Source organism: Coregonus clupeaformis, chromosome 14 (genome assembly GCF_020615455.1).
Source record: "Coregonus clupeaformis isolate EN_2021a chromosome 14, ASM2061545v1, whole genome shotgun sequence".
Lineage (NCBI taxonomy): Eukaryota > Metazoa > Chordata > Actinopteri > Salmoniformes > Salmonidae > Coregonus > Coregonus clupeaformis.
The window spans coordinates 39,006,755-39,021,263 of record NC_059205.1 but is presented as its reverse complement, the minus strand read 5'-3'; positions in this window follow the sequence as shown (position 1 = coordinate 39,021,263).

Sequence of the window (14,509 nt, the reverse complement as noted above, 5' to 3'; positions counted from 1 at the left end):
ATCCTTGAGACAGGGATACATACGGCCGTCCACTTCTCCTGCATCCTCGAGTTCCTTTTTTGTGAAGAAGAAGGATGGGGGTTTACGCCCGTGTATTGATTACCGTGGTCTAAGTGGCGCAGTGGTCTAAGGCACTGCATCGCAGTGCTAACTGTGCCACTAGAGATCCTGGTTCGAATCCAGGCTCTGTCGCAGCCGGCCGCGACCGGGAGACTCATGGGCGGCGCACAATTGGCCCAGCGTCGTCCAGTGTAGGGGAGGGAATGGCCGGCAGGGATGTAGCTCAGTTGATAGAGCATGGCGTTTGCAACGCCAGGGTTGTGGGTTTGATTCCCACGGGGGGCCAGTATAAAAAAAAAAAAAATGTATTCACTAACTGTAAGTCGCTCTGGATAAGAGCGTCTGCTAAATGACTAAAATGTAAAATGTAATGTAAATGTCTCAATCAGATCACTATTAAATACAGCTATCCTCTCCCTCTGATTGCTAGTATGACGGAGTCATTACACGGGGCGCGCTTCTTCACAAAATTGGATCTCAGGAGCGCTTACAACCTGGTGCGCATTCGGGAAGGAGATGAGTGGAAGACAGCATTCAGTACCACTTCGGGTCACTATGAGTACCTCGTCATGCCATACAGTCTAATGAATGCTCCTTCAGTCTTCCAATCATTTGTGGACGAGATTTTCCGGGATTTGCATGTACAGGGGGTAGTGGTGTATATTGATGACATTCTGATATACTCCGCTACACGTACCGAGCATGTGTCCCTGATACGTCGGGTGCTGGGTAGACTGTTGGAGCATGATCTGTATGTGAAGGCAGAGAAATGTCTGTTTTTCCAGGAGTCCATCTCCTTCCTGGGACACCGGTTGTCTGCGTCAGGGGTGGAGATGGAGATTGACCGCGTTTCAGCCGTGCATAATTGGCAGACTCCAACTACAGTAAAGGAGGTGCAGCGTTTTTTGGGTTTTGCCAATTACTATCGGAGGTTTATCCGGGGTTTTGGACAGGTAGCAGCTCCCATTACCTCCCTGCTAAAGGGGGGCCCGGTATGTTTGCAGTGGTCGGCTGAGGCGGACAGGGCGTTTAGTCATTTGAAGGACCTGTTCACCTTAGCTCCGGTGCTGGCACATCCGGATCCCTCTTTGGCGTTCCAAGTCGAGGTGGATGCGTCCGAGGCGGGGATCGGTGCTATACTGTCTCAGCGCTCGGGCACGCCTCCAAAACTCTGCCCCTGTGCTTTCTATTCCAAGAAGCTCAGTCCGGCGGAACGCAATTATGACGTGGGGGACAGGGAGCTGCTAGCTGTGGTCCAAGCCCTGAAGGTGTGGAGACATTGGCTTGAGGGGGCTAACCACCCTTTTCTCATTCTGACTGACCATCGTAACCTGGAGTACATCCGGGCAGCGAAGAGACTGAACCCTCGTCAGGCTAGGTGGGCCATGTTTCTTGCCCGGTTTGTATTTAAGATCACGTATATCCCAGGGTCACAGAACGTTAAGGCAGACGCCCTGTCCCATACAGAGGAGAGGTCCATTGAGCCCACTCCCATACTACCGGAGTCTTGTCTCGTGGCACCGGTGGTGTGGGAGGTCGACACGGAAATCGAGCGGGCGTTACGTACCGACCATACTCCCCCAGAGTGTCCAGAGGGACGGAGGTACGTACCGCTTGAGGTCCGTGACCGACTGATTTATTGGGCTCACACGTCACCCTCCTCTGGTCATCCTGGTATTGGTCGGACGGTGCACTGTCTTAGCGGGAAGTACTGGTGGCCCACCTTAGCCAGGGACGTGAGGGTTTACGTTTCTTCCTGCTCGGTGTGCGCCCAGTGTAAGGCGCCTAGAAACCTGCCCAGAGGGAAGTTACAACCTCTCCCTGTTCCACAACGGCCGTGGTCTCACCTGTCGGTGGATTTTGTCACGGACCTTCCCCCCTCCCAGGGGAATACCACGATCTTGGTCGTTGTGAATCGGTTTTCTAAGGCCTGCCGTCTCATCCCTATGCCAGGTCTTCCTACAGCCCTACAAACGGCCGAAGCCCTGTTAACTCACGTTTTCCGGCACTACGGGGTGCCTGAGGATATAGTGTCTGATCGGGGTCCCCAGTTCACCTCTAGAGTGTGGAGGGCGTTTATGGAACGTTTGGGGGTCTCGATCAGCCTTACCTCGGGTTTTCACCCTGAGAGTAATGGGCAGGTGGAGAGAGTAAACCAAGATGTGGGTAGGTTTCTGAGGTCCCATTGCCAGGACCGGCAGGAGGAGTGGTCTGGGTATATTCCATGGGCAGAGATAGACCAAAACTCACTCCGCCACTCCTCCACTAATCTCATTCCTTTCCAGTGTGTGTTGGGCTATCAGCCGGTTCTGGCACCCTGGCATCAGAGCCAGATCGAGGCTCCTGCGGTGGATGAATGTTTCGGCGCTCGGAGAAGACATGGAACGCTGCGCATGTCCATCTGCAGTGGGCCATCAGACGGCAAAAGGCGAGCGCCGATCGCCACCGCAGTGAGGGTCCGGTTTATGCACCGGGAGATCGGGTCTGGCTCTCGACCAGAAACCTGCCCCTTCACCTGCCCTGCCGGAAGCTGGGCCGGCGGTTTGTGGGGCCATTTAAAGTCCTGAGGAGATTGAACGAGGTATGTTATAGGTTAAAGCTGCCTATTAATTATCACATTAACCCCTCGTTCCATGTGTCACTCCTCAGGCCGGTGGTAGCTGGTCCACTCCAGGAGAATGAGGTACGAGAGGCCCCTCCGCCCCCACTAGACATCGAAGGGACTCCGGCGTACTCAGTCCGTTCCTTTGTGGATTCGAGGCGTCGGATGGGGGGTCTGCAGTATCTCGTGGAGTGGGAGGGGTACGGTCCGGAGGAACGGTGCTGGGTCCCTAGGAAGGACATCCTAGATCCCTCCCTGTTGACAGAGTTCCACTGGTGTCATCCGACTCACCCTGCTCCGCGTCCTCCTGGCCGTCCCAGAGGCCGGGGTCGGCGCACGGCTGGAGCCGCGGTGAGTAGTTGACTCAAAGAGAGAGAAAGACAATAGTTAAACAGTTATGAACAAATTAATTTCTTCAAAAATGAAGGAGAACAAAGTGAGAGAGAAAAAGAGCGAGAGAGAGAGAGATATTTCATCTTCTATTTTTTCACTTTCACTTACTCAGCTAGCAAATGCAGCTAGCTAGTTTAGCCTACTCAAACACCCGGCTCAAACAGAGGGATGCTATGTTAGCTAGCTGGCTATGACTATCCAACACAAAACAGAAACTCTTCCAAGTCAAGGTAAGCTTTTGGTTTTACTAATGTATTGCCACCAGGGCCTGCCGGTGTAACTGCTAAACTGCTTACTGACTCTACACTGCATTGCATGATTGTAGCGGGTTTACTAACTCGTTATTGCTATTAGCTATGTTGACTATAACGTTACTTTAGCTAATATGGTGACAAAGATTGTCACGGATTCTGCCGAGGCTGCTCCTCCTCCTTGCTCGGGCAGGCTTCAGCGTTCGTCGTCCCCGGAGTACTAGCTGCTGCCGTTCGATGTTATCGGTGTCTGTTTAGTGTTGTCTGTATTGTTTACACCTGTTCGTCATTATGTTTGATTGTTGCCCTTATATTATCCCCTGTCTCTCATCGGGATATTGTGTGTGATTGTTTTCCCTTCACGTATGTCATTAGTGAGCGGGTTATTTCCTCCCTGCGTGGAGTTATTTCTGTGTTCATATGGTCAGTATCGGATTAAAGTACGTGTCCGAGAGTTCTGTGTCCTGCGCCTGACTTCTTCAACTGCATCTCACCGACAGTCGTAACAAAGATATACAGTGGGGAGAACAAGTATTTGATACACTGCCGATTTTGCAGGTTTTCCTACTTACAAAGCATGTAGAGGTCTGTAATTATTATCATAGGTACACAACTGTGAGAGACGGAATCTAAAACAAAAATCCAGAAAATCACATTGTATGATTTCTAAGTAATTAATTTGCATTTTATTGCATGACATAAGTATTTGATACATCAGAAAAGCAGAACTTAATATTTGGTACAGAAACCTTTGTTTGCAATTACAGAGATCATACGTTTCCTGTAGGTCTTGACCAGGTTTGCACACACTGCAGCAGGGATTTTGGCCCACTCCTCCATACAGACCTTCTCCAGATCCTTCAGGTTTCGGGGCTGTCGCTGGGCAATACGGACTTTCAGCTCCCTCCAAAGATTTTCTATTGGGTTCAGGTCTGGAGACTGGCTAGGACACTCCAGGACCTTGTGATGCTTCTTACGGAGCCACTCCTTAGTTGCCCTGGCTGTGTGTTTCGGGTCGTTGTCATGCTGGAAGACCCAGCCACGACCCATCTTCAATGCTCTTACTGAGGGAAGGAGGTTGTTGGCCAAGATCTCGCGATACATGGCCCCATCCATCCTCCCCTCAATACGGTGCAGTCGTCCTGTCCCCTTTGCAGAATTGCATCCCCAAAGAATGATGTTTCCACCTCCATGCTTCACGGTTGGGATGGTGTTCTTGGGGTTGTACTCATCCTTCTTCTTCCTCCAAACACGGCGAGTGGAGTTTAGACCAAAAAGCTCTATTTTTGTCTCATCAGACCACATGACCTTCTCCCATTCCTCCTCTGGATCATCCAGATGGTCATTGGCAAACTTCAGACGGGCCTGGACATGCGCTGGCTTGAGCAGGGGGACCTAGCGTGCGCTGCAGGATTTTAATCCATGACGGCGTCCATTATGGTTTTCTTTGAGACTGTGGTCCCAGCTCTCTTCAGGTCATTGACCAGGTCCTGCCGTGTAGTTCTGGGCTGATCCCTCACCTTCCTCATGATCATTGATGCCCCACAAGGTGAGATCTTGCATGGAGCCCCAGACCGAGGGTGATTGACCGTCATCTTGAACTTCCATTTTCTAATAATTGCGCCAACAGTTGTTGCCTCACCAAGCTGCTTGCCTATTGTCCTGTAGCCCATCCCAGCCTTGTGCAGGTCTACAATTTTATCCCTGATGTCCTTACACAGCTCTCTGGTCTTGGCCATTGTGGAGAGGTTGGAGTCTGTTTGATTGAGTGTGTGGACAGGTGTCTTTTATACAGGTAACGAGTTCAAACAGGTGCAGTTAATACAGGTAAAGTGTGGAGAACAGGAGGGCTTCTTAAAGAAAAACAAACAGGTCTGTGAGAGCCGGATTTCTTACTGGTTGGTAGGTGATCAAATACTTATGTCATGCAATATAAAATGCAAATTAATTACTTAAAAATCATACAATGTGATTTTCTGGATTTTTGTTTTAGATTCCGTCTCTCACAGTTGAAGTGTACCTATGATAAAAATGACAGACCTCTACATGCTTTGTAAGTAGGAAAACCTGCAAAATCGGCAGTGTATCAAATAATTGTTCTCCCCACTGTAGGCTGTGTGTAGCGGTTATGATATGGTTTGGAAAGGTTTTTTCACCTGGTCACATACAGCTGATGTGTTGTTCATTGAAGTCCACAAGCGAAGGGGAGGAGGAGAGTGCATAGATGCGAGAAAGAATACAACATGGCTGCTATGAAAGTGAACTGTGTTTACCAGTGGCGGCTCCTGAAAAAATTCTCAGGAGGGGCAATTTTTCTGATGATTTAGGTGACCTACACACATTTAAAAAAAGATATGTCCAGCAACAACATGAAGACAGGGGCAGCATATAAATCAATACCAGAAGCATTTATTGACTGATCTGGGGAGATGGATTCCAGTTTCTGTGACAGATTATAAATAATCTCTGATGCCTTTGTTATATTAGCTTTTGGTTGAATGTACTGTCGTAGTAAATATATAATGTTATAGCTTGGTCTGACTAAAATCTTGTGCATGACCCATTTTGTGTTGGGCGTTTGTTTTCAATCAATGCTGTTCCTATCCTATAACAATGGACAAAAGAGTCCTATCTTGTCAGCCTTGTCAGCAGGTGGCCAAGGACAACACCCACGCCATAGGTCTCTCAGTTCTTCCAACTCACGAGTTCTTGCTCTGAGGACACACACACACACACACACACACACACACATCATCACTGATAACACACACACACACACACATCATCACTGTTAAACACACACACACACACAAAAATCCCCTCTCTTTAGGCTGAACATTTGAAGACAGAGAACCCGACTCAGAGCCAATGCAACAGTGGAGGGGACCTCGCCCAACTCATCAGGACCAATCAGAAGATCAGAACTACTAGATTCAACCTACATCATTTATTGTATAAAATGTCTGCACACAATGTTTTCGGGGCTCTCTTCAGATAGCTCCCTAAGAGTTTGACGAACGGGTCCGTGCACGCGATTCCAGATATCTTTACCTCTGAATAAACTGCCTTTATTATACCATATCCACCCTGTCCAAAGTCTCTACTTGGTCTCAGTTCTCCAGTAAACTTGTGATTATCAACAGTACACAACGGTAACAAACAATTGGGGGAACTCACGGGGCAGATAGTAAGGTCGCAGTGACACAGAAAGCAGTTCAATGTCGGGGGGTACAGAGTCGCTCTCTTACCAGGATCGCGGTCCGCTCTGACCAGGGTGAAGCCGGCCGGCTCCACTTCTCTGTCCGGGACTCTGTCATCCAGCCAAGTCTCCCAGCTGTATTGGATTCCGCTGCCAGCAGCGTTTTCATTATTTAGTCCGTTCGTAGCGGGTATGTACACGATCAACAAGATCAGTCCAAAACCCACCACTGTAAAAATCCATGGTTGGCAGAATGTTTGTAAACTAAGTCTACAAATTAAAAACATAAAATAACGCCACACTGCAGGTTGCAACAGAGACGCTGCTAGCTGCTATTTTCTTAGTTACGTTCATGGTTACGTCACGTATGACGAAAGCGCGTAAGTGCAAGCCCACAGACACCCATAGAGAATGTATTGAAAGCTTTGAAATTTGAAAAAAATAGATTTTACATGACAGGCTATGAGAGACTTCTGGGCGATTTTCAACCTGACTGAAATCGCCCCAAAAACGGGCGGGGCCATTTGAAGCACGACTTTAGCCTGATTTGACATTTAGTGGCAGTCAGATCAGATTAGAACACTGATAACTAGTACTGTTGCCGTGATATAATTGATTAGAAAAAAATCCCTTCCTTTTCCCGTTTGGCAGTGCGTCGCCCATATCGCCCTATTGAACAGGCCGTCCCTGGTGTTTACATGTGATCAGGGGTGTATTCATTCTGCCTTTTCTGTTGAAAAACGTTTCTTAAACGGAAGCAAACGTAACTAAACGGGGATATACATACCTGAATTTGTCCAATAGAAACTCTTGTTTGCAACTGTTGGACTAATGATTACACCCTAGATCAGCTAGATGCTGGCAAGAGTGTGCAAGGCGGTATTGAATGGGTCAGCTGAGTCTGTCACCTCAAAATTGTATCTCGACCTGTGTGCATCTACGTTGTAAACTTTAATTCATAGGCTAGGTTGCAGCAACCTCATGATGGGTACAGGGAAAATTAGATTATCATGTAGTAGCCTAAACCTATCGATGTTACATTGAACTGGGTGAATGGAATATGAATGACAGTCATCCAATTTGCTGTAATATAAATATTTCTTACATTTTAGCACATCGTTAGCTTTTTACTGGTTTTGATTACATAATCAAAACAATTTTGCTTAAAAATTCCCTAGATCAGTTATGTTAGCTGATTAAAATTATTTCATAGAACAAAACGTATAAGATCTCTTAAGCCTGTGTTTACCACAGACCTTATTTTCAGCGTTTATCCAAAAACCCTCCAAAAACCCATTCACTTCCCCATCGGCCAACGAGCCATGCTGAAGTTAGCCTCCGTTAGTGCCTACAAAAAGACGCCATTACTAATTGCTCTCTATTTGTGTAATGTCTGTTGGTTTGTGTTTTTTTGTCCTGTCAACCCAGCCTGGCCTCAGAGCCATACGAAATATACTTTAAGTATTTCTGAGCACCTACAAGACATATGATAGCTAATAATAGTCTAGTTCAGTTGGTGGCAGCAGTACACCTTTTGGGGTTGTAGTCTGCCATAAAACCCGCAAAATAATAATAATAAGAAGAAGAAGAAGAAGAAGAAGGGTCTAGTTACTTTAGCCAGAAACAAAAGTAGGGAGGTTGGTCGGGAGGATGGGTGGGCGTAATTTGCAACCATCTAGCAATTTTAGCAAGGCTGCATGTTTGAGTCACGTCAGGGACAACTGTAGCATGTTTGCTAACCCTTCCCCTAACCCTTATTCTAAGCATAACCCAATTCACCTAACCTGCTACTTAAATTTACCTAACCTTTGTCGTTTAAGTTCCCCTAACCTTTCATGTAAATTATCCTAACCTTTTTTGTTAGTTCACCTAACCACCACTGTATTTCTCCCTGTAATTATCCTTTGTTACGAAGCAACAAGCAACCCGGTCTCAGAGAAAGATGTATAATACTTGACATCCTCCAAGATGTATCATAAGTTACTTCGTTCAATTATTTTGCTATTGTATAACCAGGTAAGACGTATGATACTATACGTCCTATAATTCGTATGATATGGTACGACCGCTATTCCATTCATAATATAACCTAACATAACCTATAATACTATATTCCATCTCACAGATTTACTTGCAGAATAATATGTATTGCCCTGAGACCACGCCAACCAAAAAAGTATAAAAAAATTTTCACAAAATAAAGATGGAAGGAAGGCAGAGAGAGTACTGCAGTGCATTAATACATTATAAGCAATTAAAACAGCATATTATGAATGGTATAAATGTATCCCTGAGGTGAAGAAGAAGTTGAAATGAAACATTGTTATAATTGTCTAGCCGACTTCACTGCCAAAGACTTTAAACAGATGGAAGAGCAATTTGTATAATTAACAGGCATTCGCACATTTTATCTTTAGGGTCAAATCTTAACTTGAGATAACAATGCTGGGGGAAAAAGCTTTCACAAACAAACCTGCCTGCAGGTGGGTGTTTATTAAAGAGATGTGAACGCAAATATTGATTCTAATAGACATAGGCATTCCATCAATGACAATCATACCCTTGATCACGATGACCAAGGACAGATACAGATGCAGTGCAGTACAGTAAAATACAGTACTTTGGAGTAAAGTACAGTGGCGGAAATGGCGGTTCTACCTTACCTAATAAGCCATATTCATTGTAATACATCTGAATGTATGTATTTATTTATAGGGACAGTGCAGATTAATCAAAATCAATTTTACAATAATGCAACATCCATGTAAATGTGCCGGGGTTAGCCAAAAGCTCATTTGCACCCGTAGTCCCAGGGCAGGTAAGGGCAATTATACAGCCACAATACAAATACAAATACTCACTTAAACAATACGAAATAAAAATACATTACATCCAATAATATATAATTACAACAATAATAACTTATTCGTAATAAAAACATAATCATCAACTGTCGTCTTACATATGACGAACCATAGATATCTCTTGTGTACAGGTTTGGATAGATTTGAGCCATGTTTTCAATTTAAATGTAAAAGTACAATAAACAGTGCAGTTTCTCAAGTCCATGGGCATTGCATTCCAGTATATTGTAGCTCTGACAGAGAAGGCCGATTGACTGAGTTTACTGTGGGAAAAAGGACAACGCAATCCCCTCTAGTTACTGCCCTTGTTATCCTGGAGGTGCTTTGCTTGAGCGTGATATGCCAGCATAGAGGTGGAGGGGCAAGGCCATGCAGGATCTTAAAGACATGGTTTGCATCTACATACTGCTTAAAGCTGGCCAGACTGAATAAATTATGTTTGTGAATGATGTGACAATGGTGGTAACTGTTTGGTTTGTTATTGTCACGCACTGACTCAGGGGACGCTTATATGTTGAGTCAGGGTGTGTATATTCCTTGTTGTGCTTTTTCTATGTTGTCGATCTAGTATGTGTGGATCTATGTTGGCCGGTGTGGTTCCCAATCAGAGGCAGCTGTCGCTCGTTGTCTCTGATTGGGGACCATACTTAGGCAGCCTATAGGCACTGTCTAGTTGTGGGATCTTGTTCCGTGTAAGGTATGTTGTGTGTTCTATCTTGGACTTCACATTTCGTTTTGTTTATTGTTTTGTCGTGTGTTTATTTGGTTTAATAAACATGTACGTATATCACGCTGCGCCTTGGTCTGACCCGTCATTCAACGAACGTGACAGAAGATCCCACCAAACAAGGACCAAGCAGCGTGCCGAGGAGGAGCAGAGAGGATGGACTTGGCGGGAGATAAGAGAGGATCTGGCAAGGCAGATGGAGGCCCTGAAAGGGATCAGACCCGAGAGGCAACCCCAATAAAAAAATTTTGGGGGGCACACGGTGTGGACGACGAGGCAGCAGGAGGCCGTGAAAGGGCGGATCTGCAGGTTAGGAGAGGAGGCCACCATGTTACGGGGGCTGTTGGTTCAGAGGGAGCAGGAGATATTCGGTCAGAGGGAGGCGCTACAAGAGGCTAAAAGGGAGAAGGAAAAAGTAGAGGCACGGCGAGAGGAGCTGGTTAGGCAGCAGAAGGAGCGGGGGTTAATAAAGGAACCCAGTCCTGCTCCTCGCACCAAGGAAGTGGTGCGCGTTGCCAGCCCGGCCCGGCCTGTTCCTGCTCCTCGCACCAAGTCAGTGGTGCGCGTCGCCAGCCCGGCCCGGCCTGTTCCTGCTCCTCGCACCAAGTCAGTGGTGCGCGTCGCCAGTCCGGCCCGGCCTGTTCCTGCCCCTCGCACCAAGCCAGTGGTGCGCATCACCAACCCGGCCCGGCCTGTCCCTGCTCCACGCAACAAGCCAGTGGTGCGCGTCGCCAGCCCGTCCCGGCCTGTTCCTGCTCCTCGCACCAAGCCAGTGGTGCGCGTCACGAGCCCGGCCCGGCCTGTTCCTGCTCCTCGCACCAAGTCAGTGGTGCGCGTTGCCAGCCCGGCCCGGCCTGTTCCTGCTCCTCGCACCAAGTCAGTGGTGCACGTCGCCAGCCCGGCCCGGCCTGTTCCTGCTCCTCGCACCAAGTCAGTGGTGCGCGTCGCCAGTCCGGCCCGGCCTGTTCCTGCTCCTCGCACCAAGCCAGTGGTGCGCGTCGCCAGCCCGTCCCGGCCTGTTCCTGCTCCTCGCACCAAGCCAGTGGTGCGCGTCACGAGCCCGGCCCGGCCTGTTCCTGCTCCTCGCACCAAGTCAGTGGTGCGCGTTGCCAGCCCGGCCCGGCCTGTTCCTGCTCCTCGCACCAAGTCAGTGGTGCGCGTCGCCAGCCCGGCCCGGCCTGTTCCTGCTCCTCGCACCAAGTCAGTGGTGCGCGTCGCCAGTCCGGCCCGGCCTGTTCCTGCTCCTCGCACCAAGCCAGTGGTGCGCGTCGCCAGTCCGGCCCGGCCTGTTCCTGCTCCTCGCACCAAGCCAGTGGTGCGCGTCCCCAGTCCGGCCTGTTCCTGCTCCTCGCACCAAGTCAGTGGTGCGCGTCGCCAGTCCGGCCCGGCCTGTTCCTGCTCCTCGCACCAAGCCAGTGGTGCGCGTCGCCAGTCCGGCCCGGCCTGTTCCTGCTCCTCGCACCAAGCCAGTGGTGCGCGTCGCCAGTCCGGCCCGTTCCTGTCCCTCGCACCAAGCCAGTGGTGCGTGTTCCTAGTCCGGTCCGGCCCGGCCCGTGCCTGCTCCTCGCACCAGCCAGTGGTGCGTTTGTCCGGCACGGTCCGGGCCCGTTCCACCGGTGCCTTGTCCGGCACCGGACAGCTGCTCCACTCCAGAGTTCCTCTGTGGAGATGGAAGAACCTTCCAGAAGGACAACCATCTCTGCAGCACTCCACCAATCAGACCTTTATGGTAGAGTGGCCAGACGGAAGCCACTCCTCAGTAAAAGGCACATGAAAGCCTGCTTGGAGTTTGCCAAAAGGCACCTAAAGGACTCTCAGACTATGAGAAACAAGATTCTCTGGTCTGAGGAAACAAAGATTGAACTCTTTGGCCTGAATGCCAAGCGCCACGTCTGGAGGAAACCTGGCACCATCCCTACGGTGAAACATGGTGGTGGCAGCATCATGATGTGGGGATGTTTTTCAACGGCAGGGACTGGAGACTAGTCAGGATTGAGGGAAAGATTAACGGAGCAAGAACATAGAGATCTTTGATGAAAACCTGCTCCAGAGCGCTCAGGACCTCAGACTGGGGCAAAGGTGCACCTTCCAACAGGACAACGACCCTAAGCACACAGCCAAGATAACGCAGGAGTGGCTTCGGGACAAGTCTCTGTATGTCCTTGAGTGTCCTAGCCAGAGCCTGGACTTGAACCTGATCAAACATCTCTGGAGAGACCTGAAAATAGCTCTGCAGCGTCGCTCCCCATCTAACCAGACAGCGCTTGAGAGGATCTGCAGAGAAGAATGGGAGAAACTCCCTAAATACAGGTGTGCCAAGCTTGTAGCGTAACACCCAAGAAGACTCAAGGTTGCCGAAGGTGATTCAACAAAGTATCGAGTAAAGGGTCTGAAAACGTATGTACATTTTAGATTTCAGTAGGGTTTTATGATAAATGTGCAAACAAAAAAATAACTGTTTTTGCTTTGTCATTATGGGGTATTGTGTGTAGATTGATGAGGGGGAAAACTATTTAATCAATTTTAGAATAAGGCTGTAACGTAACAAAATGTGGAAAAAGTCAAGGGTTCTGAATACTTTCCGAATGAACTGTATGTACAGTACCAGTCAAAGGTTTAGACACACCTACTCATTCCAGGGTTTTTCTTTATTTGTACTATTTTCTACATTGTAGAATAGTAGTGAAGACATCAAAACTATGAAATAACACATATGGAATCATGTAGTAACCAAAAAAAGTGTTAAACAAATCACAATATATTTTTGATTTTAGATTCTTCAAAGTAGCCACCCTTTGCCTTGATGACAGCTTTGCACACTCTTGGCATTCTCTCAACCAGCTTCATGAGGTAGTCACCTGGAATGCATTTCAATTAACAGGTGTGCCTTGTTAAAAGTTCATGTGTGGAATTTCTTTCCTTCTTAATGCGTTTGAGCAAATCAGTTGTGTTGTGGTATAAAAAGTTGGCCCTATTTGGTAGAAGACCAAGTCCATATTATGGCAAGAACAGCTCAAATAAGCAAAGAGAAACGACAGTCCATCATTACTTTAAGACATAAAGATCAGTCTATCTTGAACATTTCAAGAACTTTGAAAGCTTCTTCAAGTGCAGTTGCAAAAAACATTAAGCGCTATGATGAAACTGGCTCTCATGAGGAATGCCACAGGAAAGGAAGACCCAGAGTAACTCTGCTGCAGAGGAAAAGTTAATTAGAGTTACCAGCCTCAGAAATTGCAGCCCAAATAAATGCTTCACAGAGTTCAAGTAACAGACACATCTCAACATCAACTGTTCAGAGGAGACTGCGTGAATCAGGCATTCATGGTTGAATTGCTGCAAAGAAACCACTACTAAATGACACCAATAAGAAGAAGAGACTTGCTTGGGCCAAGAAACACGAGCAATGGACATTAGACCCGTGGAAATTTGTTCGTTGGTCTGATGAGTCCAAATTTGAGATTTTTGGTTCCAACCGCCGTGTCTTTGTGAGACGCAGAGTAGGTGAACGGATGATCTCTGCATGTGTGTTTCCCACCGTAAAGCATGGAGGAGGAGGTGTGATGGTGTGGGGGTGCTTTGCTGGTGACACTGTCTGTGATTTATTTAGAATTCAAGGCACACTTAACCAGCATGGCTACCACAGCATTCTGCAGCGATACGCCATCCCATCTGGTTTGCGTTTAGTGGGACTATCATTTGTTTTTCAACAGGACAATGACCCAACACACCTCCAGAATGTGTAAGGGCTATTTGACCAAGAAGGAAAGTGATGGAGTGCTGCATTAGATGACCTGGCCTCCACAATCACCCGACCTTAACCTAATTGAGATGGTTTGGGATGAGTTGGACCGCAGAGTGAAGGAAAAGCTGCCAACAAGTGCTCAGCATATGTGGGAACTCCTTCAAGACTGTTGGAAAAGCATTCCTCATGAAGCTGGTTGAGAGAATACCAAGTGTGCAAAGCTGTCATCAAGGCAAAGGGTGGCTATTTGAAGAATATAAAATATAAAATATATTTTGATTTGTTTAACACCTTTTGGTTACTACATGATTCCATATGTATTATTTCATAGTTTTGATGTCTTCAGTATTATTCTACAATGTAGAAAATAGTACAAATAAAGAAAAACCCTTGAATGAGTAGGGGTGTCCAAACTTTTGACTGGTACTGTAAAAAAAATATATATATATATATATATATATATATATACAGTGCATTCTGAAATTATTCAAACCTTACCTGTTACCTTACAGCCTTATTCTAAAATGGAGTAAATTGTCCCCCCCCCCCCTTGATAATCTATACACAATACCCCATAATGACAAAGCAAAAACTGTTTTTTAGAAATGTTTGCAAATGTATAACAAATACAAAACGGAAATATCAAATTTACATAAGTATTCAGACCC